The sequence below is a fragment of the Haematobia irritans genome, chromosome 2 (assembly GCF_050003625.1).
Source record: "Haematobia irritans isolate KBUSLIRL chromosome 2, ASM5000362v1, whole genome shotgun sequence".
In the NCBI taxonomy this organism is placed as follows: Eukaryota; Metazoa; Arthropoda; class Insecta; order Diptera; family Muscidae; genus Haematobia; species Haematobia irritans.
In genome coordinates this window covers 195,714,667-195,741,656 of record NC_134398.1, presented here as the reverse complement: position 1 = coordinate 195,741,656, position 26,990 = coordinate 195,714,667, and positions in this window count along the sequence as shown.

The window sequence follows — 26,990 nt, the reverse complement described above, 5'->3', positions numbered from 1 at the left end:
AAACAACAATAATGATTGAGGAGAAACCAACAATAACAAACAAAACGAATGAAGATAGAGGAAGCAATGGAAAAGAGATATGCTTGCAAATTTGTTTAGGCAGTAGCCGACTATCAAACCTTTTTTCGGAAGGTTCAAGTGTAGTTCACTTTGGGTTGAGTGAATTAACCGTATTTATTCTGATAATTGGTTGGTAGTTTTGCTGCAAGTAGAGGATGCTGATGAGGAATGTGGTAATTCCGAAACGTGCGTCCATCCAAACATCTTGCAGTCTATTAGGCTATTGAAAAGAAAATGCCAGATACACATCTTACAAGCCTGACTATACATATGTTTCAGTGTTGGCTAATCCACATTTCCATAGTCTCTAGTAAGATCTGGCTGGGTGAGATGATTCAATTTGGGTCTTATATTTCTATAGAAATAAAATTTTGACAAAATTTTTTATAAAATAAAATTTTGACAAAATTTTCTATAGACATAAAATTTTGACAAAATTTTCTATAGAAATAAAATTTTCAAAAATAATAAATTTTTGACAAAATTTTCAACTGAAATAAACATTTTGACAAATTTTCCATAGAAATAAAGATTTTCTATAGAAATAAAATTTTGTCAAAATTTTAATTTCTTTGGAAAATAGAAATTTGGTTTTGATAGAAATAAAATTTTGACAAAATTTTCTATATAAATAAATTGTTAAAAAAAGTTTCTACAGAAATAAAATTTTGACAAAATGTTCTCTAGAAATAAAATTTTGAGAAAAATTTTCTATAGAAATAAAAATTTGACAACATTTTCTATAGAAATAAAATTTTGACAAAATTTTCGAAAATAATAAATTTTTTACAAAATTTTCTACTTAAATAAACATTTTGACAAATTTTCCATATAAATAAAGATTTTTTATAGAAATAAAATTTGGCAAAATTTCAATTTCTTCAGAAAATAGAAATTTGGTTTCGATAGAAATAAAATTTTGACAAAATTTTCTATATAAATAAACTGTTGACAAACGTTTATACAAAAATAAAATTTGAACAAAATTTTCTATGGAAATAGAATTTTGACCAAATTTTCTATAGAAATACAATATTGACAAAATTTTCTATAGAAATAAAATTTTGGCATAATTTTCAATACAAATAAAATTTTGACAAAATTTTCTATAGAAATAAAATATTGACAAAATTTTCTATAGAAATAAAATTTTGACAAAATTATCTATATAAATATAATTGTGACAAAATTTTTCTAAAATAATAAATTCTTGACAAAATTTTCAACAGAAATAAGCATTTTGACAAATTTTTCATATAAATAAAAATTTTCTATAGAAATAAAATTTTGTCAAAATGTTAATTTCTTTAGAAAATGGAAATTTGGTTTCGATATAAATAAAATTTTGTCAAAATTTTCTATATAAATAAACTGTTGACAAAAGTAACTACAGAAATAAAATTTTGACAAAAGTTTCTATAGAAATAAAATTTTAACAAAATGTTCTATAGAAATACAATTGTTACAAAATTTTTGTAGAAATAAACTGTTGACAAAATTTTCTATAGAACTAAAATTTTGACAAAATTTTCTATAGATATAGAAATTTTTACAAAATTTTCTATAGAAATAAACTGTTGACAAAATTTTCTATAGAAATAAATTGTTGACAAAATTTTCTATAGAACTTAAATTTTGACAAAATTTTCTATAGAAATACAATTTGACAAAATTTTTCTAAAATAATAAATTCTTGACAAAATTTTCAACAGAAATAAACATTTTGACAAATTTTTCATATAAAAAAAAATTTTCTATAGAAACAAAATTTTGTCAAAATTTTAATTTCTTTGGAAAATAGAAATTTGGTTTCGATAGAAATAAAATTTCGACAAAATTTTCTATATAAATAAACTGTTGACAAAAGTATCTACAGAAATTAAATTTTGGCAAAATTTTCTCTAGAAATAAAATTTTGACAAAATTTTCTATAGAAATACAATTTTTACAAAATTTTTGTAGAAATAAACTGTTGACAAAATTTTCTATAGAACTAAAATTTTGACAAAATTTTCTATAGATATAGAAATTTTTACAAAATTTTCTATAGATATAGAAAATTTTACAAAATTTTCTATAGAAATAAAATTTTGACAAAATTTTTCTAAAATAATAAATTTTTAACAAAATTTTCAACACAAATAAACATTTTGACCAATTTTTCATATAAATAAAGATTTTCTACAGAAATAAAATTTTGTCTAAATTTTAATTTCTTTAGAAAATAGAAATTTGGTTTCGATAGAAATAAAGTTTTGACAAAATTTTCTATATAAATAAACTGTTGACAAAAGTTTCTACAGAAATAAAATTTTGGCATAAAATTTTCTATAGAAATAAAATTTTGACAAAATTTTCTATAGAAATAAAATTTTGACAAAATTTTCTATAGAAATAAACTGTTGACAAAATTTTCTATAGAAATAAACTGTTGACAAAATTTTCTATAGAACTTAAATTTTGACAAAATTTTCTATAGAAATACAATTTGACAAAATTTTTCTAAAATAATAAATTCTTGACAAAATTTTCAACAGAAATAAACATTTTGACAAATTTTTCATATAAAAAAAAAATTTTCTATAGAAATAAAAATTTGTCAAAATTTTAATTTCTTTGAAAAATAGAAATTTGGTTTCGATAGAAATAAAATTTTGACAAAATTTTCTATATAAATAAACTGTTGACAAAAGTTTCTACAGAAATTAAATTTTGGCAAAATTTTCTCTAGAAATAAAATTTTCACAAAAATTTCTATAGAAATAAACTGTTGACAAAATTTTCTATAGAACTAAAATTTTGACAAAATTTTCTATAGAAATAAAATTTTGACAACATTTTCTATAAAAATAAAATTTTTACAAAATTTTCTATAGAAATAAAATTTTGACAAAATTTTCTATAGAAATAAAATTTTGACAGAATTTTCTATAGAATTAGATTTGATAAAATTTTGTATAGAAATAAAATTTTGACATTTTCTAAGGAAACACAATTTTTAACAAATTTTCTATAGAAATAAAAAATCAATTTTGACAAAATTTTCTAAAATAATAAATTTTTGACAACATTTTCAACAGAAAAAACATTTTGACCAATTTTCCCTATAAATATAGATTTTCTAAAGAAATATAATTTTGTCAAAATTTTATTTGTATAGAAAATATAAATTTTGTTTCTATAGAAATAAAATTTTATTAAAATTTTATTAAAATAAAATTTGACCAACAGTAAGCAGAGTAATGGGGATTTAAATCGCATTCGAATTCCTTTAGATATTGAAGACAAACGATCCCAAGTCCCTTAGAGTCCTCTCAATTCGTCATCAACTAATGACTGGACGATTTTTAATGATTTGCTATAAAAATAAAATATAAAAAACAACAAACGTAGCATATATGTATCACTTTCATTTTCAGTTTCAATTTTTATTAAACTTAACACGCGAAATGCCCTATCCACTCCATAACCATGCTTTAATGGTTGTGTGTGAGTTTTTTTTTGCCTTCAACTCTGGACAACTCAGAACACCAGAATGCAATGGACGAAAAGGAACGCCCCAACTGTGACAAATGAACAGCGCGCATACTAAAAACCAAACTAAACTTCGCATATGTCTCGCAATTAAATATTGAATGTGAAAAAAATTGTTTTTTGTTCTGTTGGATTTTATTTCTCAAAGTTGCTGCAGTGGCATGGTGCGTGGATGGATGATTGAACGGACTGACAGACGGACGGCAGCCGACTATAGTGTTTCATTTAACGCCGCCGACACCAACACCAGGCGTCCATCCAACAACAACAACAACGGCATTAACATGATCCGTCTGTCCCTTTAGGGTGCAACACAATTCATTTCAAAGGCGAAAAAAAGTGTTTTTGTCTACAGCATTTTATAATGCAAAAGGCCACCAGATATATCCCTGGTTAAAGTTCAGCGTTTTATGGCATCAGAGCAGAAAACAGAAAAGTGGTCAAAGGCGGAAAACAGGAAAAAAATACCCGTCGTTATGACAGAAAGGTCCATAAAAAAATTGTAAGCGGAAAAGAGCATTGACCGTTTAGTGTGTAAATGGGAGAGTGGGTTCATGCAACTGCTCATTATTGAGGGAATTAATTAATTTATAAAAATTAATTGAATGAAACTATAAAAACAAAAATAATTAGTCTTCATAATAATAAAAACATATTTATAAAATTGCCAGGACCAAACTAAAAAACAAAAAAAAAACTTTATGAATATTGTGTGTGTGTGTGGATGTATGGGTTTTTGTTTCGTTACAAAAAAGGGCAGAAAGCTTTATCAAATTGAAATAATGAAGGGCCAAGTTTGAACTATGGTATTCACGCAAGGATATATGTTTTAACAAACAAAGGAAGGAAATTGCCATGACATTTTGTTGGTATATGAATTTACTATATAGTTTCTCTTTTGATAACTTTTTTTCCTTATCACACACGCAAATATATTCGTAGGTGGCATTTTATGAGCAAAATATTTATGAGTCATTAAATTATTTAATTGGCAATTTTTTAAGTTAAACTAAGAAAAAGGGCAGCTGTCAATGTTTTATAAATTGTTATTATTGGGAATATGAATTTGATTCTATACCATCTGATAATAAGGATTCTCAAGAAATATAAGTTATACCAGATATACTCTCGCCTTTTTTAAGCCTCCACATGACGATAATAAATAAGCAATTTCACTTATGACACCTAATAATCTTGGTACGACCCAGAAAAATCTTCCACAATAAATCAATCGATTAGAAGTCTGCCACAGATGTATATTTTTCTGAAAGGAAGTCAAACTCAAGTAAGACGCTTTAATTGATAAATTTTTCGCTTGTAATACATCGAAATATTGGTTTCAGTCCGCATAAAATTTTATATTATAGGTCGTAGTGAATTTATATTGCGCTTCCGTACTCAAAATGACGAAGGATGACATTAGTGTACAAAAAATAAGGACGACTTTTCCTAAATATTTTCTAAATTGCACATCCTCATTCAGTTTCTACGTCATTGTAGAAAAGAAATTGTGGCAAAATTTCCTATAGAAATGAAATTTAGGCAAAATTTCCTATATAAATGACATTTTGAGAACATTTCCTATTGAAATGAAATTTTGAGAACATTTCTTATTGAATAAAATTTTGAGAACATTTCTATAGAAATGAAATTTTGACAAAATTTTCTATCTAAATGAAATTTTGAAAAAATTCCCTATAGAAATAAAATTTTGACAAAATTTTCTATACAAATAAAATTTTGAGAAATTTTTCTATAAAATGAAATTTTGTCAAAATTTCCTATAGAATGAACTTTTGGCAAAATACTCTGTATAAATGAAATTTAGACAAAAATTTTTTTTATAAAAATGAAATTTTGAGAAGATTTTTTATAGAATGAAATTTTGAAAAAAACTTTCTAAAAAAATGCATTTGTGAGAAAATTTATTATAGAAATTAAATTTTGCCAAAATTTTCTATAGAAATAAAATTTTGACAAAATTTCCTAAAGAAATAAAATTTTGAGTAAATTTCCTATAGAAATGAAAGTTTGGCAAAATTTCTTATAGAAATGAAATTTTTCCAAAAATTTGAAAAATTGACAATAAAATTTTGACAAAATATCTTATTGAAATGACAAAATTTCCTATAGAAATTAATTTTTGAAAAAATTTTCTATAAAAAGTGAAATTTTGAAAAAATTTTCTATAGAAATGAAATTTTGACAAAATTTCCTATAGAAATTAAATTTTGAGAAGATTTCTATAGAAATGAAATTTTACCAAAAATTCCTATAGAAATAAAATTTTGACAAAATTTCTTATAGAAATAAAATTTTGACAAAATTACTTATAGAAATAAAATTTTGACAAAATTTTCTACAGAAATGAATTTTTGACGAAATTTTCTACAGAAATAAAGTTTTGACAAAATTTTCTATAGAAATAAAATTTTGAGAAAATTTTCTATAGAAATGAAATTTTGAAAAAATTTTCTATAGAATGAAATTTTGAAAAAAAATTTAAATTTAAAAGAAATATTTCCTTAATGTTTTCTATAGAAATGAAATTTTGGCAAAATTTCTTATAGAAATGAAATTTTGAGAACATTTCCTATAGAAATAAAATGTTGAAAAAATGTTCTATAGAATGAAATTTTGAGAAAATTTGCTATAGAAATGAATTTTTAAGAAAAATTTCCAGAGAAATGAAATTTTGATTAAATGTCCCATAGAAATGAAATTTTCACAAAATTTCCTATAGACATGAAATTTTGAGAATATTTCTATAGAAATGAAATTTTGCTAACATTTTCTATAGAAATGAAATTTTGAGAACATTTCCTATAGAAATGAAATTTTGAGAACATTTCCTATAGAAATGAAATTTTGACAAAATTTTCTATAGAAATGAATTTTTAAGAAAATTTTCCATAGAAATGAAATTTTGACTAAATGTCCCATAGAAATGAAATTTTGACTAAATGTCCCATAGAAATAAAATTTTGACAAAATTTCCTAAAGAAATAAAATTTTTACAAAATTTCCTATAGACATGAAAATTTAGAAAAAATTCCTATAGAAATGAAATTTTGGCAAAATTTCCTATAGAAATGAAATTTTGGCAAAATTTCCAATAGAAATGCAATTTTGAGAACATTTCCCATAGAAATGAAATTTTGACAAAATTTTCTATAGAAATGAAATTTTAAGAAAATTTTTCATAGATATGAAATTTTGACTAAATGACCCATAGAAATGAAATTTTGACAAAATTTCCTATAGAAATGAACTTTTGAGAATATTTCTATAGAAATGAAATTTTGCCAAAATTTTCTACAGTAATAAAATTTTGACAAAATTTGCTAAAGAAATAAAATTTTGACAAAATTTCCTATAGAATGAAATTTTGACAAAATTTTCTATTGAAATGAATTTTTAAGAAAATTTTCTATGGAATTGAAATTTTGGCAAAATTTCCTATAGAAATGAAATTTTGCCAAAATTTTCTATAGAAGTGAAATTTTGACATAATTTCCTATAGAAATTAAATTGTGACAAAATTTCCTATAGAAATAAAAATTTGACAAAATTTCTTATTGAAATGACAAAATTTCCTTTAGAAATGAAATTTTGACAAAATTTCCTATAGAAATTAAATTTTGAGAAAACTATCTATAGAATGAAATTTTGACAAAATTTCCTATAGAATGAACTTTTGACAAAATTACTTATAGAAATAAAATTTTGACAAAATTTTCTATAGAAATAACATTTTGAAAACATTTTCTATAGAAATGAATTTTTAAGAAAATTTTCCATAGAAATGAAATTTTGACTAAATGTCCCACAGAAAGAATATTTTGACAAAATTTCCTAAAGAAATAAAATTTTTACAAAATTTCCTATAGAAATGAAATTTTGCCAAAATTTCCAATAGAAATGCAATTTTGACAAAATTTCCTATAGAAATGAACTTTTGAGAATATTTCTATAGAAATGAAATTTTGCTAACATTTTCTATAGAAATGAAATTTTGAGAACATTTCCTATAGAAATGAAATTTTGAGAACACTTCCTATAGAAATGAAATTTTGACAAAATTTCCTATAGAATGAAATTTTAACAAAATTTTCTATAGAAATGCATTTTTAAGAAAATTTTCCATAGAAGTGAAATTTTGACTAAATGTCCCATAGAAATAAAATTTTGACAAAATTTCCTAAAGAAGTAAAATTTTTACAAAATTTCCTATAGAAATGAAATTTTGGCAAAATTTCCTATAGAAATGAAAGTTTGGCAAAATTTCCAATAGAAATGCAATTTTGAGAACATTTCCTATAGAGAATGAAATTTTGACAAAATTTCCTAAAGAAATAAAATTTTGACAAAATTTTCTATAGAAATGAATTTTTAAGAAAATTTCCATAAAAATGAAATTTTGACTAAATGTCCCATAGAAATGAAATTTTGACAAAATTTCCTATAGAAATGAAATTTTGAGAACATTTCCTATAGAAATGAAATTTTGAGAACATTTCCTGTAGAAATGAAATTTTGACAAAATTTTCTATAGAAGTGAAATTGTGACAAAATTTCCTATAGAAATGAATTTTTAAGAAAATTTTCTATAGAAATGATTTTTTAAGAAAATTTTCCATAGAAATAAAATTTTGACAAAATTTCCTAAAGAAATAAAATTTTTACAAAATTTCCTATAGAAATGAAATTGTGGCAAAATTTCCTATAGAAATGAAATTTGAAAATAGAAAATAAATAAATAGAATTTGAATTATATTTTAAAAGAAATTAGGATATTTGTAAGTCTCATGTTTTGTATGCTATGTAAACAATTTGGCCGAATGAGGCTTCTGGATTATGAAGGTAAATAAATAAATGAAGTGAAATGAAATTTGCCAAAATTTCCAATAGAAATGCAATTTTGAGAACATTTCCTATAGAAATGAAATTTTGACAAAATTTTCCTATAAAATGAAATTTTGACAAAATTTTCTATAGAAAGGAATTTTTAAGAAAATTTTCCATAGAAATGAAATTTTGACTAAATGTCCCATAGAAATGAAATTTTGACAAAATTTCTTATAGAAATGAACTTTTGAGAATATTTCTATAGAAATGAAATTTTGCAAAATTTCCTATAGAAATGGAATTTTGCCAAAATTTTCTACAGTAATGAAATTTTAACAAAATTTCCTTAAGAAATAAAATTTTGACAAAATTTCCTAAAGAAATAAAATTTTGAGTAAATCTATCTTCTATATATATATAAAATTCAATCTATGTTTGTGTATTTGTTTGTTTGTATGTTCCGAGTTGGCTCCGAAACGGCTGAACCGATTTACTTGAAACTTTCAGAGATCGTAGGGGGCGTTCATGTGGTGAAAATAGGGTACCTCATTTTTTGACACCTGGTCGAGAAGGGGGACCTCCCCTTTGTCGGACTTTTTGAAAATTGGACCAAAGTTGACCGATTTGCTTGAAATTGTCATTGAAGGTTGGGTTTGGTATCTAGACAAATATCCGGTACTTTATATTTCGATATTTTGTGGCGGAGGGGGACCTCCCCTTTGTTCGACTTTTTTTAAAGTACAGTGAAAAAACTAAAATTCTCTAAATTATCTGAGATTTACAGAGAACATGTGGTGAGGTTATGGAATAAATATGGGGTACCTGATGGTTTCATATGTGGACGGGGAGGGGGACCTCCCCCTTGCCCTACTTGTTTAAACTTGGAACAAAATTATGCGATTTGCTTGAAATTTTCATTGAATGTTGGGGTTGGCATCTAGACAAAAATCCGCTACATTATTTTTCGATATTTGGTCGGGGAGGGGGACCACCCCGTTGCCCGACTTTTTTTAAAGTACAGTGAAAACAAAACTAAACTCCCCCGACTAAAATTTTACGGAAAAATGGGTGAGGTTATGAAATTTATATCAGGTTCCTGATTTAAGTACATACAGAGAAACAATTAAACTTTTACCGAGTTACTTGAAATTTACAGAGGACTGGGGAGATGTTACGATATTAATAGTTGATACCTGATTTAGTGATATTTGGACGGCCTCTCCCCTTTAGGCTTACAATTTGCTTGACATTTTCTGGGACGTTTACAAAAGATACGCTACATCACTTTTCGATATTTAGTCGGGGAGGAGGTCCTCCTCTAAAACTGCAAAAAAAAACAACAATTCTTAAGTTTTCTTGAAATTTACATAGGCAGTGGGGGAAGGTTATGAACGAAGAGGCAACCTTCCTTGCCCCACACTTGAAGGACAGTTTCAAGAATTTTCAGGGAAGGTTAGGGGTGCTATTCACTACGGTGTTTGTAGATATTGTATCGGGGAAAGTGACGTCCCTTTAAAACAATAGAGCAAAATTTAAACATCGCCGATCTACTTGAAATTTACAGGGAACGTGAGAGGAGGTGATTAAATTAGTATATGATTTTTTCATTAAATTAGTATATGATTTTTCGATATCTGGTTGGGGAAGGGGAAAATTGAAATAAACTTTGTCGATTTACTTCGATAGAATTTATAGGGACCATTGAGTAGTTGCGAAATTAATATAGGGTACGTGATAGTCCGATATCAGGTCGGAGTGGAGCGAAGTTGGGGGGAGGGTTCCCTTTTGTCCGTTTTTTTTTTTCTTAATTTCAAAGTAGAGGGTTGTCCGTAAATGGGAGCTCGGTACATAATTTTAAGATTTTTGCACAGGCTTCTGCCAGACTTCTTTTTAGTAAAGAACTTACATTTACATGAAATTGGCAGCCAACGTAGAGGGTGCATCATTTTCCAACATTTTAGCAAATGTTAATGTGGCAAAATTTTTTACTATTTTTGCTTATTCCGATTTATTGGATGGGCAACTGTAATTCTTTGTATGTTATTATAATATAGTGCTTAATGTTCAGTTATGTTCAAGAGAAGGTTACCTTTCCTTGACAAACCACACTTAAAATTCACAAGAAATATAGAAGATTGTCCACCTACTTGAATACAGAACATTATTAAACAAATTAGGAGGAAAGGGTACACCCACTCCCGCCGTATTTGTACCTATAAACGAAAAATCAAGTAGTCCGATTTGTTTAAAAGAATTCAAATCCTTTCGAATTTGTTTTCAGCACGAAGGATATAGTTGACTAAGTTAACGCAAAATATTCCTCCAAATACGCTTCGGAAGGCGCAGCGAAGCGTGCCGGGTTACGCTAGTTTCCTATACAAATGAAATTTTGGCAAAATTTCCTATAGAAATGAAATTTTGGCAAAATTTGCAATAGAGATGAAATTTTGACAAAATTTCCTATAGAAATGAAATGTTGAGAACATTTCCGAAAGAAATGAAATTTTGACAAAATTTCCTATAAAATGAGATTTTGACAAAATTTTCTATAGAAATGAATTTTTAAGAAAATTTTCCATGGAAATGAAATTTGGATTAAATGTCCCATAGAAATGAAATTTTGACAAAATTTCCTATAGAAATGAACTTTTAAGAATATTTCTATAGAAATGAAATTTTGCCAAAATTTAGAAATAAATGTAGAAATAAAATTTTGACAAAATTTGATAAAGGAATAAAATTTTGATTAAATTTCCTATAGAAATGAAATTTTGGCAAAATATCCTATAGAAATTAAATTTTGCCAAATTTTTCTATAGAAGTGAAATTTGGACAAAATTTCCTATAGAAATTAAATTTTGGCAAAATTTTCTATAGAAATTAAATTTTGACAAGATTTCCTATAATAATGAAGTTTTGACAAAATTTCATTGTTTTAAATAAATTTGTCCTTAATATTTTTTATGTTGCGCATCTTAAAATTTAGTTTGCGTAATCTTTAATATCATGTAAATATTTTTTTTTTTAAATATAAAGGAGGTCCCTTGTCATTGAGCTTAACACAGAATCGGGCTGGACTCAGTGATAAGAGGAATGTTCACCATTGTGGTATCACAATGAACTGAATAGTCCTAGTGTGCGGGCGGCAACTATACCTAACCTAAGAGTTAGACTTGAAACTTGGCACAAGTAGCTTCTTTTATGTAGCTCTAATGGACCACATTCAGGATCAGAGTCCTTATAAAACAATCCCCAATAAAATCAATAACAATAAAATCATTTTCGATGGTTTACAATTACTTTTGTTCTCTAATCCCGAAATGTAAAAGGCAATCCTCGTATAAAAAGACAGATCAAATATCTATACATGCCAAGAGTCTGTATATAATTATGAACCGACATGGACCAATTTGTTTTGGATGTTTCTTAGAAGGAATACGCTGACATTACATTACAAATTACGAACGGATCGGATGAAATTTGCTCTTCCTGGAGGCTCCGGAAGTCATATCTGAGGATCGGTTTATATGGTTTTATATATATGTAATTATGGGTCGATATGGGTCAATTTTTAAATGATAGTTCGAGACCATATTCCGACATCATGTACTATAGACCAACTCTGGTTTGAGGATTTGAGGAAGGTATATTTTAACGGGAGCCACCGTGGTGCAATGGTTAGCATGCCCGCCTTGCATACACAAGGTCGTGGGTTCGATTCCTGCTTCGATCGAACACCAAAAAGTTTTTCAGCGGTGGATTATCCCATCTCAGTAATGCTGGTGACATTTCTGAGGGTTACAAAGCTCTCTAAGTGGTTTCACTGCAATGTGGAATGCCGTTCGGACTCGGCTATAAAAAGGAGGTCCCTTGTCATTGAGCTTAACATGGAATCGGGCAGCACTCAGTGATAAGAGAGAGGTTCACCACTGTGGTATCACAATGGACTGAATAGTCTAAGTGAGCCTGATACATCGGGATGCCACATAACCTAACCTAACCTAACGGGTACAATAATCCACCTACTTAATTTTTAAATTTTTTTCACATGACTTGAAAGATCTCATAAATTATATAAATTGTCTAGATTTTTTCTCTCTCATATTTGTTTTGGATAATAGTGATGTGTCTGAAGTTGTAAATAATCGACACATCTGTACAAATGTTCAAAGTTTTAGCGAACTAATCACAAAACTAAATGTTAACAAACCCATTAATCAGATAAAACCCAATCGAACCTAAATATATCCTTTTATTGGCTACAACAAATAAAGGACACTCAAATCGCTTTAATGCTCTGACATTAGACACCAATGCATGAAATCGAAGTGGTAACCTTATTATCAAACCACAAAGATGGCAGCTGTCAATTTGTTTAAATAAATGTGAACCGGAATAAAAACCACATACGTTTCAGATATTCGATAGAAAATGCTTGGTGTTATTTGAATTTTTTCTTAAATGTTTACACAATCTATTTTCCACTTTCGTTATCAACTCACCTAAGCAGGGGGTGGGAGAGGAAATACACATATATAAATTTTTCCAACAAAAGAAAACTTCAAAATAATCTCTAAAGTCATCCAACACACCCTCGTAACCCCCATATGGGCATATATCCTTCGCTATGAGTAAGACCACCTATGAGCCACTTAAAAGAAAAATTGCCAAAAATTACCTTTTCGATTAGAAACCACAAATAAAATTCAATGGAAATATACGGCAATACACTTTCAACATGGAATTGAGAAATGCAAAAGTATACTGCGTTATTTGTATAGATGAAATAAGGATTTACTAAAAGGATATGTTTTTGTTTTTGTTGTTGTTATTTTTGAACCACAAACTGACAGACAGTTAGATGGTAGGACAGCCAGACAGACATACAGAGTGGTAAACTATAGTCCATCATTTGAAACAGACAAAGAGAAGTCATTTAACCAAAATATAACCGCTATAAATAAACAAAGTTCTTGCACGACGTGAGTTTTTGGCACACGTTTATTTTTTCTCCTTTTGTTTGTGTGTTTCTGTTTGCTCACTTGCCTGTTAGCCTGCCTGCTTTTGGCTGGGCTGCCTTGCATTTTAGAAATGAAAAGTTTTAAAGTAATCAATGATAACAGTGGGTGAGCATACAAAAGAACAACCAGCACTCTTTACAAACACCTACCCACCACAAAACACGTCATGTGTCTGTCGTTATAAATCAACATGACAATCACTCACACACTCATGTGCTGGTGTGTGTGTGTTTTCTCCTTTAGCCTTAGTCGCTGAACAAGGATGCGGAAATAAAGCAAGCAATAACTACTTTTTATACTTTTGCATACTGCCACTATTATTCACGTATATTTGACAGTATCCACTAGAAGGGCTTTAGCAAACGAAGTAACGAAAATGTTTGTTTTTTTTTTGTTTTGAAGAAAAGTGGATTTATATTTTTTTTACAAAGGTACAAAAAAGATTAGTTAGTTCATGAAACTGTTAAACATGGGTGAGACTAACATCAATCGATGTTATTTTGAACTTGTAATCACGGTTGTCACTCGTGCCAAAAAAAAATTGTCAAAATTTTATTTATATAGAAAACTAGCGTAACCCGGCCCGCTTCGCTGCGCCTTCCGAAGCGTATTTGTAGGAACATTTTGCGTGAACTTAGTCAACCAATTCGAAAAGATTTGAATTCTTTCAAACAAATCGGACTACTTGCTTTTTCGTAAAATCGGACTTCTTGCATATGTAAAACGGTTCGTCTTAAAAAATGTCGGGGAGAGGGTGTACCCTTTCCTCCAAATTTTTTTAATAATGTTCTGTATTCAAGTAGTTGGACAATCTTCTACATTTCTTGGGAATTTTAAGTGGTTTGTCAAGGAAAGGTATCCTTCACCTCAACATGTCTGAATATTAAGCACTATATTATAATAACATACAAAGAATTACTGTTTCCCATCCAATAAATCGGAAAAAGCAAAAGTAGTAAAAAATGTTACCACATTAACATTTGCTAAAATGTTGGAAAATGATGCATCCTCTATGTTGGCTCCCAATTTCATGTAAATTTAAGTTCTTTACTAAAAAGAAGTATGGCAGAAGCTTGTGCAAAAATAATAAAAGTATGTACCGAGTTCCAATTTACGGACAACCCTCTACTTTCAATTTAAGAAAAAAAAAAACGGACAAAAGGGAAACCACCTTCGCTCCACTCCCATCTGATATCGGACTATCACGTACCCTATATTAATTTCACAACTACTCAATGGTCCCTATAAATTCTATCGAAGTAAATCGAAAAAGTTTATTTCAATTTTCCCCTTCCCCAACCAGATATCGGAAAATCATATACTAATTTAAAAATCATGTGATGTGATGTGAAAAAGTGATGTAGCGTATCTTTTGTAAAAGTCCCAGAAAATGTCAAGCAAATTATAAAGCCTAAAGGCAAATTATAAGCCGTCCAAATATCACAAAATCAGGTATCAACTATTAATTAATGGTTTCTATGTATGTAACATACTTAAGAGAAGCGGATGTCTCCCTATGCCCTTTTATTTTTCCCCGACCAAATATTAAAAAATTAAGAACCTGATATAAATTTCATAACCTCACCCATTTTTACCGTAAAATTTCAGTCGGGGGAGTTTAGTTTTGTTTTCACTGTACTTTAACAAAAAAGTCGGGCAAATGGGTGGTCCTCCTCCCCGACCAAATATCGAAAAATAATGTAGCGGATTTTTGTCTAAATGCCAACCCCAACATTCAATGAAAATTTCAAGCAAATCGCATAATTTTATTCCAAGTTTCAAAAAGTAGGGCAAGGGGGAGGTCCCCCTCCCCGTCCACATATGAAATCATCAGGCACACCATATTAATTCCATAACCTCACCGCATGTTCTCTGTAAATCTCAGATAATTTAGAGAATTTTAGTTTTTTCACTGTACTTTAAAAAAAGTCGAACAAAGGGGAGGTCCCCCTTTGTTCGAAATATAAAGTAGCGGATCTTTCTCTAGATGCCAACCCCAACCTTCAATGAAAATTTCAAGCAAATCGGTCAACTTTGGTCTAATTTTCAAAAAGTCGGACAAAGGGGAGGTTCCTCTCCGCGACCATATGTCAAAAAATGAGGTACCCTATTTTCAGCACATGAGTGCCCCCCACGATTTCTGAAAGTTTCAAGTAAATCGGTTCAGCCATTTTCGCGCCAACCCGGAACATACAAATAAACAAACAAACAAACAAATAAACAAATATAATTTGAATTTTATATATATAGATGTCAATTTTTTTTTTCAAAATTTTATTGCTATAGAAAATTATATTAAAATTTTATTGCTATAGAAAATTTTGTTAACATTTTATTTCAACATAATTTTTTTTCAAAATTTTATTTCTTTAGAAAATTTTTTCAAAACTTTATTTCTATACAAAATTTTGCCAAAATTTTATTTCTATACAAAATTTTGTCAAAATTTTATTTCTATAAAAAATTGTGTATAAGTTTTATTTATATAGAAAATTTTGTAAAATTTTCATTTATGTAAAACATTTTGTCAAATTTTTATTTCTATAGAAAATTTTGTCAAAATTTTATTTCTATAGAACATTTTGTCAAAATTTTATTTCTATAGAAAATTTTGTCAAAATTTTATTTCTATAGACAATTTTGTTAAATTTTTATTTCTTTAGAAAAAATTGTTAAAACTTTATTTCTATGGATGATTTTATCAGAAATTTATTTCTATAGACAATTTTGTCAAATTTTTATTTCTATCGAAAATTTTGTCAAAATTTTATTTATGTAGAACATTTTGTCAAATTTTAATTTATATAGAAAATTTTGTCAAAGTTTTATTTCTATAGAAAATTTTTTTATTTATGTAGAACATTTTGTCAAATTTTTATTTATATAAAAAATTTTGTCAAAATTTTATTTCTATAAAAAATTTTGTCAAAATTTTATTTCTATAGAAAATTTTGTCAAAATTATATTTCTATAGACAATTTTGTTAAATTTTTATTTCTTTAGAAAAAATTGTTAAAACTTTATTTCTATGGATGACTTTATCAGAAATTTGTTTCTATAGAAAATTTTGTCAAAATTTTCTTTCTATACAAAATTTTGTCAAAATTTTATTTCTATTGAAAATTTTGTAAAAATTTTATTTATATAATAAATTTTATTTTTATAGATGACTTTATTTCTATAGAAAATTTTGTCAAAATTGTATTTCTATAGAAAATTTTGTCTAAATTTTATTTCTATAAAAAATTTTGTCAAAATTTTCTTTCTAAACAAAATTTTGTCAAAATTTTATTTCTATAGAAAATTTTGTCAAAATTTTACTTCTATAGAAAATTTTGTCAAAATGTTATTTCTATGGAAAATTTTGTCACAATTTGATTTCTATAGAATTTGTTTTCAAAATTTAATTTCTATAGAAAAGTTTGTCAAAATTTTATATCTATAGAATATTTTGTCAAAATTTTATTTCTATAGAAAATTTCTATAGAACATTTTATCAAAATTTTATTTCTGTAGAAAATTTTGTCAAAATTTTATTTCTATAGAAAATTTTGTGAAAAGTTTATTTCTATGGAATATTTTATCAATATTTTATTTCTATAGAAAATTTTGTAAAAATTTCATTTCTATAAAAAAAATTTTCAACATTTTATTTCTATAGAATTTTTTTTCAAAATTTTATTTCTATAGAAAATTTCTATAGAATATTTTATCAAAATTTTATTTCTGTAGAAATTTTTGTCAAAATTTTATTTCTGTAGAAAATTTTGTCAAAATTTTATTTCTTTAGAAAATTTTGTGAAAAGTTCATTTCTATGGAATATTTTATCAAAATTTTATTTCTATAGAAAATTTTGTAAAAATTTCATTTCTATAAAAAATTTTGTGAAAATTTTATTTCTATAGATGATTTTATTTCTAACCATATCCTTCGATCTAAAAACAAAAACTGAAGTACTGATTAATCACTCCATGGTTTCCACACATCTGTCCCGTACATTTCAAAAAAATCGGACAACTTGCTTTTTCGTTTACATACAGAAATGGGGCGGTTATGCAGATGGAAAAAGCGACCGGCTTAACAAACGTCGGTTAGGGGGTGTACCCTTTCAGCCAATTTATTGTTTTTTTAATTATTCGTATTCAAATCGTTGGACAATCTTCTACATTTCCTGTGAATTTCAAGCGTGGTTTGTCAAGGGGAGGTATACTTCTCCTCAACATACCGTTCAATAAATCGGAAAAAGTAAAAGTACTTAAAAAATGTTAAAGTGTTGGACATGGAGAAAATGCGTTTCCCAACCATATGCCGGAAAATGAAGCACCCTCTACGTTGCCTTTTAACTACTTCATGTATATTTAAATTTTTTACTTAAAAAAGTCTGGAAAAATCATAAAATTATGTACCGAGTTCCCATTTATCGACAATCCTCTACATTCTATTTTCAAAAAATCGGGCAAAGGGGATTCCCCTCCTTCGCTCCTCCCCGACCAGATATCGTAAATTCACGTACACTATATTCATTTCACAAACTACCCAACTTCACTATTCCCCTTGCCCAACCAGATATCGAAAAATCATGTTCCCTGTATAAATTTATTCATCTTCTCTCAATTTCAAGTAAATCGGAAAAGGTTAGATTTTGCTCTATTGCAATTTTCAAGAAAATTTGTAAACTTTCCTTCAAGTTTCATAGTGTGGGGCATGGAGAAGTTTCCCGTCCAAATACCCAAAAATCAAGTACACCATATTGATTTCATAACCTTCGCTTACGGCCTCTGTAAATTTCTAGTAAACTTGAGATTTCTAGGGTTTTTTTCAGTTTTAGAGGAGGTCTCCCTCCCCGTCCCAATATCGAAAAATAATATAGCGTATATTGTGTAGACGTCACAGAAAATCTCAAGCAAATTATAAGCCCAATTTTTAAACAGCAGTGCAAGGGGAGGCCCTCTTCTATTTCGAATATCACAAAATCACATGTCCATTATAATGATGTAACCTAACCCACATCCTCTGTAAATTTCAAGTAAATTAGAGAAGTTTAATTGTTTCACGCTATGTACTTAAGGAGAAAGGAAGACTCCCTGTGCCCTTTTATTTTTCCCCGAACAAATATTAAAAAATCATATACCTCATATAAATTTCATAATCTCCCCCAAGTTCTCTGAAAATTTTCCGTAAGTCGACAAATTTTAGTTTTTTCACTGTACTTTAAACAAATCGGACAAAGGGGAGGCCCTCCCCCTCGAACAAATGTCGAAAAATAAAGTACCTGTTCTTTGCCTAGATGCCGCCTTCAACTTTCCCTGAAAATTTCAAGCAAACCGCATAATTTTGTTTGTTGTTTCAAAAAGTCGGGCAAGGGGGAGGTCCCCCTTCCCGTACAAATATTGAAAAATCAGGTTCAACATTACAAATTTTTATCCTCATGGCGTGTTCTCTGTAAATCTCAAGCAAATCAGAGAATTTTTGTTTTTTTACTGTACTTTAAACCAAAACCTATAAAGGGTGGTTCACCTCCGCGGCCAAATATCGAAAAATAAAGTAGCAGGTCTTTGTCTAGGCATTATCCATAACTTTCCTTGGAAATTTCACCCAAATCGGAGAACTTTGGCCCAATTTTGACAAAGTCGGGCACGGGGTATGTCCCCCTCCCCCACCAGATATCAATGAGGTACCCTATTTTCACTACATGATTACCCTCTACATTCTCCGAACATTTTTCATGTGAAAAAATTAAATTATTTTATAACAAAAGCAACTGCGATGAATTCAAAATATAAATGGTCGCTGTATGTAAAAAAAAATCCCGTTTTTGCGTTGAAAATTTTCTTGAATTTTCTTTGTTATAAACCTCACAGAGCCCGAGACCTTTCCAACGAATGCAAAACCGTGGATCGTGCGTTTTGGGGTTGCATTAGAGATGGCGCTGTATATAAAAAACGATTTTCCCGCTTTTCCGTTGAAACTTTTCTTGAATTTTCTTTGCTGTAAAACTAAAACTTTCCAACGAAAACCGTGGAAATCGGTTCGTGCGTTCTGGAGTTATTGCGTCAGGAAGGAAAACACGAGTTATAAATATATAGTAGATTTTATCAAAATTTTATTTCTGTAGAAGATTTTCTCAAAATTTGATTTATATAGAAAATTTTGCAACACCCAGAAGGAGACGAGATAGACACATGGTGTCTTTGGCAAAAAATGCTCAGGGTGGGCTCCTGAGTCGATATAGCTATGTCCGTCTGTCCGTGAGCACATTTTTATACCCTGCGCTACACTGTGGAACAGGGTATTATAAGTTAGTGCATATGTTTGCAACACCCCAGAAGGAGACGAGATAGACACATGGTGTCTTTGGCAATAATGCTCAGGTTGGGTCCCTGAGTCGATATAACACTTAGTCGTATAGTCAGGTGTGCAAAATTTGATTGAAATCGGTTCAGAATTATCTCCCATATATATCTTTCGCCTAATATGGCCTTTATGGCCCCAGAAGCCACATTTTTGGCCGAATTTGGTTAAAATTTTGCACTAGGAGTACAATTAGTAGTATAGTCAAGTGTGCAAAATTTGATTGAAATCGGTTCAGATTTAGATATAGCTCCCATATATATCTTTCGCCCGATATGGACTAATATGGTCCTAAAAACCAGAGTTTTGGCCCAATTTGGTTGAAATTTTACACAGGATGTAGATTTAGCATTGTAGATATGCGTGCCAAATTGGGTTGAAATCGATTCAGATTTAGATATAGCTCCCATACATATCTTTCGCCCGATATGCACTTATATGGACCCAGAAGCCAAAGTTTTATCCCGATTAGCTTGAAATTTTGCACAAGGAGTACAATTAGTAGTATAGTTATGTGCGCCAAATTTTATTAAAATCGGTTAAGATTTAGATATAGCTTCCATATATATTTTTCGCCTGATATGGACTTATATGGCCCCAGAAGCCAGAGTTTTGGCTCAATTTGGTTGAAATTTTGCACTAGGAGTACAATTAGTAATTTAGTCATGTGTGCCAAATTTGATTGAAAACGGTTCAGATTTAGATATAGCTCCCATATATATCGTTCGCCCGATTTACACTCATATGACCACAGAGGCCAATTTTTTGCTCCGATTTAGTTGAAATTTTGCACAGGGAGTAGAATTAGCATTATAGCTATGCGTGCCAAATTTGGTTGAAATCGGTTCAGATTTAGATATAGCTCCCATATATATGTTTTCAGATTTCGACAAAAATGGTCAAAATACCAACATTTTCCTTGTAAAATCGCCACTGCTTAGTCGAAAAGTTGTAAAAATAACTCTAATTTTCCTAAACTTCTAATACATATATATCGAGCGATAAATCATAAATAAACTTTTGCGAAGTTTCCTTAAAATTGCTTCAGATTTAAATGTTTCCCATATTTTTTTACTAACATTGTGTTCCACCCTAGTGCATTAGCCGACTTAAATTTTGAGTCTATAGATTTTGTAGAAGTCTATCAAATTCTGTCCATATCGAGTGATATTTAAATGTATGTATTTGGGACAAACCTTTATATATAGCCCCCAACACATTTGACGGATGTGATATGGTATCGAAAATTTACATATATCTACAAAGTGGTGCAGGGTATAATATAGTCGGCCCGCCCGAATTTAGACTTTCATTACTTGTTTTTATTTTATTTTTTTTTTCTTTACGTAATACGGCCTATCGTATTGATGTAAATAAAAATAATTTTTTTTTACATATTTCCCGATGTTTAATCGATGTATGCCGACATTTTCAAGGGATTTTTTTATTTTCTATTAAATTAAAAATATGTTAATATTGTCACGAAATAAAATTAATTAAAACGACAATTTGGAAAATTGGAAGTTTATCCCCAAACTTTTCTGTTTTAGACCAGACACGAGAATTCTTATCAGTTTTTTTTTACCCTTTGCTCATATCACATGAAATATACGCTCTACCTTCGGTTCGTTAAACCAAAATCCGCATATCGTAAATCATGTATTTCCATAAAAACTAATCAACAATCTAGAGCAGATGTCTTCACATCGAAACACCTTTATAGTATGTCAATATATGATCGTATCGGAATGTCAACAAAATGGAAATGCTTCACAGAAATGCAAAATCCTTTCAAATCAAAGCAATCATCCATTCATCCTTGACTACAAAACAATTATGTCCACAAATGAACAACGTTAAATGATTATCACCTCATTTTTGGTTGCCAAAAGTCATTCCGGTGCTATGCTCAAACCTACAAAAGAAAAGCAAAATGAAAAGTCATTAACGCGTTTTGGTATTCCTTATAAAGCATAAAGGTCATCCAATGTTAAGGAACTCAAAAGGACACTCAAATGCATCATGGATAGTTACAGCCACACTCACAGACACATACACACAAATTTCTATTTCCATTGCTTTGGGTTGGGTAAACCTAGACTATGCAGAGTAAACTCTACTATCACAGGAGTGTTTTACAAATGCATTTGAAAACAGAAGAAGACTGTCCGAAAAATTCATATGCAGTCACAAGAACCGTAAAGGTGCAAAACGAAGTAACAACAGCAGCTGAAATGAATTGAATTGGATGGCACTATGGTATAGTTACCGGTAACCAAATGGAAAAAAAGGACAACCACGCACACACCCTAGCAGTGGGCAAGCATAGCGACCGAGGATTCACCATGTCATACGGCACCATTCACAAGATATACATATTTCATATTTGAAGTCCCTATGGATAGATGGATGACGTATGGATGGTTGAATGAATGGATGGATGGACGGACGGATGGATGGATGGATGGCTGGCCGTTTGGTTGGCATTTGTACATGAGTCCTGTGTATGATTAAAAGAGGACACATGCCAACTAAAGTGGTATTTGATACAGACAAACACCAAGCAGAGCTCACAAAAAAAAAAATATTCAAGGAAATTATACAAAACGAGAGATAGTCAGACACTGGTAAGTGCATGTGTAAGGACGACGTTAAAACATCCACACACACAAAAATATCTCCAATATATCCGTCTACGAACAAATTAAGCAACCTGTGTTATAACTAAATCAAAATGAATCACCAGTGAAGTTGAGTTTCTCTTTCCTATGATCGTAGTCTGGCTAAGTGTTTGTATTCGATGAACGGAAAGTCCTAACTAACGATTAAACATCCATTCGTCATGGACTGTAAAATTTTGGATTCGTTACATGATTTAAAAAGTGTAAAGTCAGGCGGGGCTAACTATATTGTACCCTGTTCCTTTTTGTAAATCTACATTTTCGATACCATCACAAATCTTTCAAATTGGTTTGAATTCTATGCATCGAAGTTGATACTTCTACATTATTACTAGAATTTAAACCAGATAATATTTTAGGACATAGAAAACTGCTCCTAAAAAACATATAAAGAAAGTCTAAAGTCGGGCGGACCTACTATATTATACCCAATACCACAGTGTAGATCTACATATTCGATATCATATCAAACACTTCAAATATTTTGGGTGTTATATATAAAGATTTATATGCTCCCATTTATTTGATTTCTATAGAAAAATTTGTCAACATTTTATTTGTATAGAAAATTTTGTAAAAATTTTATTTGTATAGAAAATTTTGTAGAAATTTTATTTCTATTAAAATTTTTGTCAAAATTTTATTTCTATTAAAAATTTTGTCAAAATTTTATTTTTATAGAAAATTTTATCAACATTTTATTTGTACAGAAAATTTTGTCAATGTTTTGTTTCTATTAAAAATTTTGTCAAAATTTTATTTCTATTGAAAATGTTGTCAAAATTTTATTTCTATTAAAAATATTGTCAAAATTTTATTTTTATACCAAATTTTGTCAAAATTTTGTTTCTATTATAATTTATTTCAAAAAAGCAAATTTTGCCAAAATTTTATTTCTATAGAAAAATTTGCAAAAATTTTATTTCTTTAAAAAATTTGTCAAAATTTAATTTCTATCGAAAATTTTGACATTAAAATTTTTGTCAAAATTTTATTTCTATTAAAAATTTTGTCAAAATTTTATTTTTATAGAAAATTTTATCAACATTTTATTTGTACAGAAAATTTTGTCAATGTTTTGTTTCTATTGAAAATTTTGTCAAAATTTTATTTCTATTGAAAATGTTGTCAAAATTTTATTTCTATTAAAAATATTGTCAAAATTTTATTTTTATACCAAATTTTGTCAAAATTTTGTTTCTATTATAATTTATTTCAAAAAAGAAAATTTTGCCAAAATTTTATTTCTATAGAAAAATTTGCAAAAATTTTATTTCTATAAAAAATTTTGTCAAAATTTAATTTCTATCGAAAATTTTGACATTAAAATTTTTGTCAAAATTTTATTTCTATTAAAAATTTTGTCAAAATTTTATTTTTATAGAAAATTTTATCAACATTTTATTTGTACAGAAAATTTTGTCAAAATTTTGTTTCTATTAAAAATTTTGTCAAAATTTTATTTCTATTGAAAATGTTGTCAAAATTTTATTTCTATTAAAAATATTGTCAAAATTTTATTTTTATACCAAATTTTGTCAAAATTTTGTTTCTATTATAATTTATTTCAAAAAAGCAAATTTTGCCAAAATTTTATTTCTATAGAAAAAGTTGCAAAAATTTTATTTCCATAAAAAATTTTGTCAAAATTTAATTTCTATCGAAAATTTTGTCAAAATGTTATTTCTATAGAAAATTTTGTCAACATTTTATTTCTATAGAAAAACTTGCAAAATTTTATTTCTATAGAAAATTTTGTCAAAATTTTATTTCTATTGAAAATGTTGTCAAAATTTTATTTCTATAGAAAATTTTGTCAAAATTTTATTTCTATAGAAAATTTTGTCAAAAATTTTTTTCTATAAAAATTTTGTCAACATTTTATTTCTATTCTGATTATTAATTTTGTTCGGCTTGAGGTCATAGAAACAATCGATTATTGATTTGTTTTAATATTTATTTCCAATATTTCGGTTAGTGCCACTAACCATCTTCTGGGATTTTGTATCTACATAAAATACAAAAATTAAATTACATTTAATGTTCACAAAAATCACAATTGTTATTGAAAATATATTTTATCGAAAAATAACTAACTTGAGTTCTTGTGCTGCTGTTTGTTTCGCATTTCACCGTACACTAAACTTCGTTTTTGTCGATGCTTGTTTATAATATGTCGATACATTCTGGCGCATTCTTCCGTGTCTTTTTTGAAATTCATTCTTTTGTCAGGAGAGATATCTATTATATTGAGCATCTCAAGAGTGTATCTTCGTCTATGATTATTCTCTTGAGCAAGTATCTCGACGTCTGTGAAGTTGGGCTTGTGTCCTGTTGTTGCACAGTGAGCTGCAAGTGCTGTTTTTTGCTCTACTGATTTGTCTACAGCTTTAAGGTCTGATTTATGCGACGAAAGTCTTGTCTTAAGTTTGGTCATTGTAGTGCCAACATATGCCATTGGGCATATGTTGGACTTGTCTCCATTACATTTAATTTTGTACACTATGTTACTCCTGTCCTCATTCTTTATTTTTGACTTTGTGTTGCTGAATAATTCCTTTACTGTTCTCGATGTGCATGAAGCAATTTGAATCTTGTCCTTGTTATATACGTCCGATTTGAAAAAACGCTCTGAGAATCCTTCAACGTAAGTCATGGGTTTGTATGACTTATCCTTATTATGGTCCGGCTCTTCAATAGTCTTAGTTTTAATGTTTTCGTCAAGTGTTTTATTTTTAACGCGATTTATTAGTCTGCTTATTATTCTATTTGGAAAATCGTTTGTGGTCAATATTTGTCTTATCTTTATTTCATTCTCCTTGTGGAATTCTGCATCACTTATCCTTAAGATTCGATCTATAAAATTGATTGCTGTCATATGGATTATACTTTTATTGTGTTTTGAATTATTATTTATTATAATTATAATTTATTTATTTCTATAGAATTTTGAATTCTGTAGAAAAATTTGTCAAAATTTTATCTCTATAGAAAATTTTGTCAAAATTTTAATTCTATAGTAAATTTTGTAAAAATTTTATTTTATAAAAATTTTATCAACATTTTATTTGTATAGAAAATGTTGTAAAAATTTTATTTGTATAGAAAATTTTTTAGAAATTTTATTTGTATTAAAATTTTTGTCAAAATTTTATTTCTATTAAAAATTTTGTCAAAATGTCATGTTTATAAAAATTTTTGTCAGAACTTTATTTCTTTGGAAAATTATTTCAAAATTTTATTACTATAGATGATTTTGTCAAAATTTTATTTCTATTGAAAAATTTAATAACATTTTATTTGTATAGAAAATTTTGTCAAAATTTTATTTGTATAGAGAATGTTGTCAAAGTTTTATTTCTATAGAAAATTTTATCAACATTTTATTTGTATAGAAAATGTTGTCAAAATTTTATTTCTATTAAAAATTTTGTCAAAATTTTATTTCTATAGAAAATTTTATTTCTATTAAAAATGTTGTCAAAATTTTATGTTTATAAAAAATTTTGTCAAAATTTTATTTCTATAGAAAATTTTATCAACATTTTATTTTTATAGAAAATTTTATCAAAATTTAATTTGTATAGAAAATTTGGTCAATATTTTATTTCTATAGAATATTTTTTAAAAATTATTTCAACATTTTATTTCTATAGATGATTTTGTCAAAATTTTATTTGTATAGAAAATTTGGTCAAAGTTTTATTTCTATAGAATATTTTATCAAAATTTTATTTGTATAGAAAATGTTGTCAAAAATTTATTTCTATTAAAAATTTTGCCAAAATTTTATTTCTATAAAAAATTTTATTTCTATAGAAAATTTTATTTCTATTAAAAATTTTGTCAAAATTTTATGTTTATAAAAAATTTTGTCAAAATTTTATTTCTACAGAAAATTTTGTCAAAATTTTATTTCTATATAAAATTTTGTCAAAATTTTATTTCTATATAAAATTTTGCAAAAATTTTATTTCTATAGAAAATTTTTTAAAAATTATTTCAACATTTGATTTCAAATTATTTCAAAATTTTATTTCTATTAGAAATATTGTCAAAATTTTATTTTTATACAAAATTTTTTAAAATTTTATTTCTATAGAAAATTTTGTCAAAATTTTATTTCTATAGCAAATTTTGCCAAAATTTTATTTCTATAGAAAATTTTGCAAAAATTTAATTTCTATAGAAAATTTTGTCAAAATTTAATTTCTATCGAAAATTTTGTCAAAATATTATTTCTATAGAAAATTTTGTCAAAATTGTATTTCTATAGAAAATTTTGTCAAAATTTTATTTCTAAGAAAATTTTGTCAAAATTTTATTTCTGTAGAAAATTTTATCAAAATTTTATTTCTGTAGAAAATTTTGTCAAAATGTTATTTCTATAAAAAATGTTGCTAAAACTTTATTTCTATAGAAAATTTTAGTACTTCTTAGTTGAGAGGAGTATTTTGCAAAATTTACAAAAATATAAACAACTCTACCAATCTA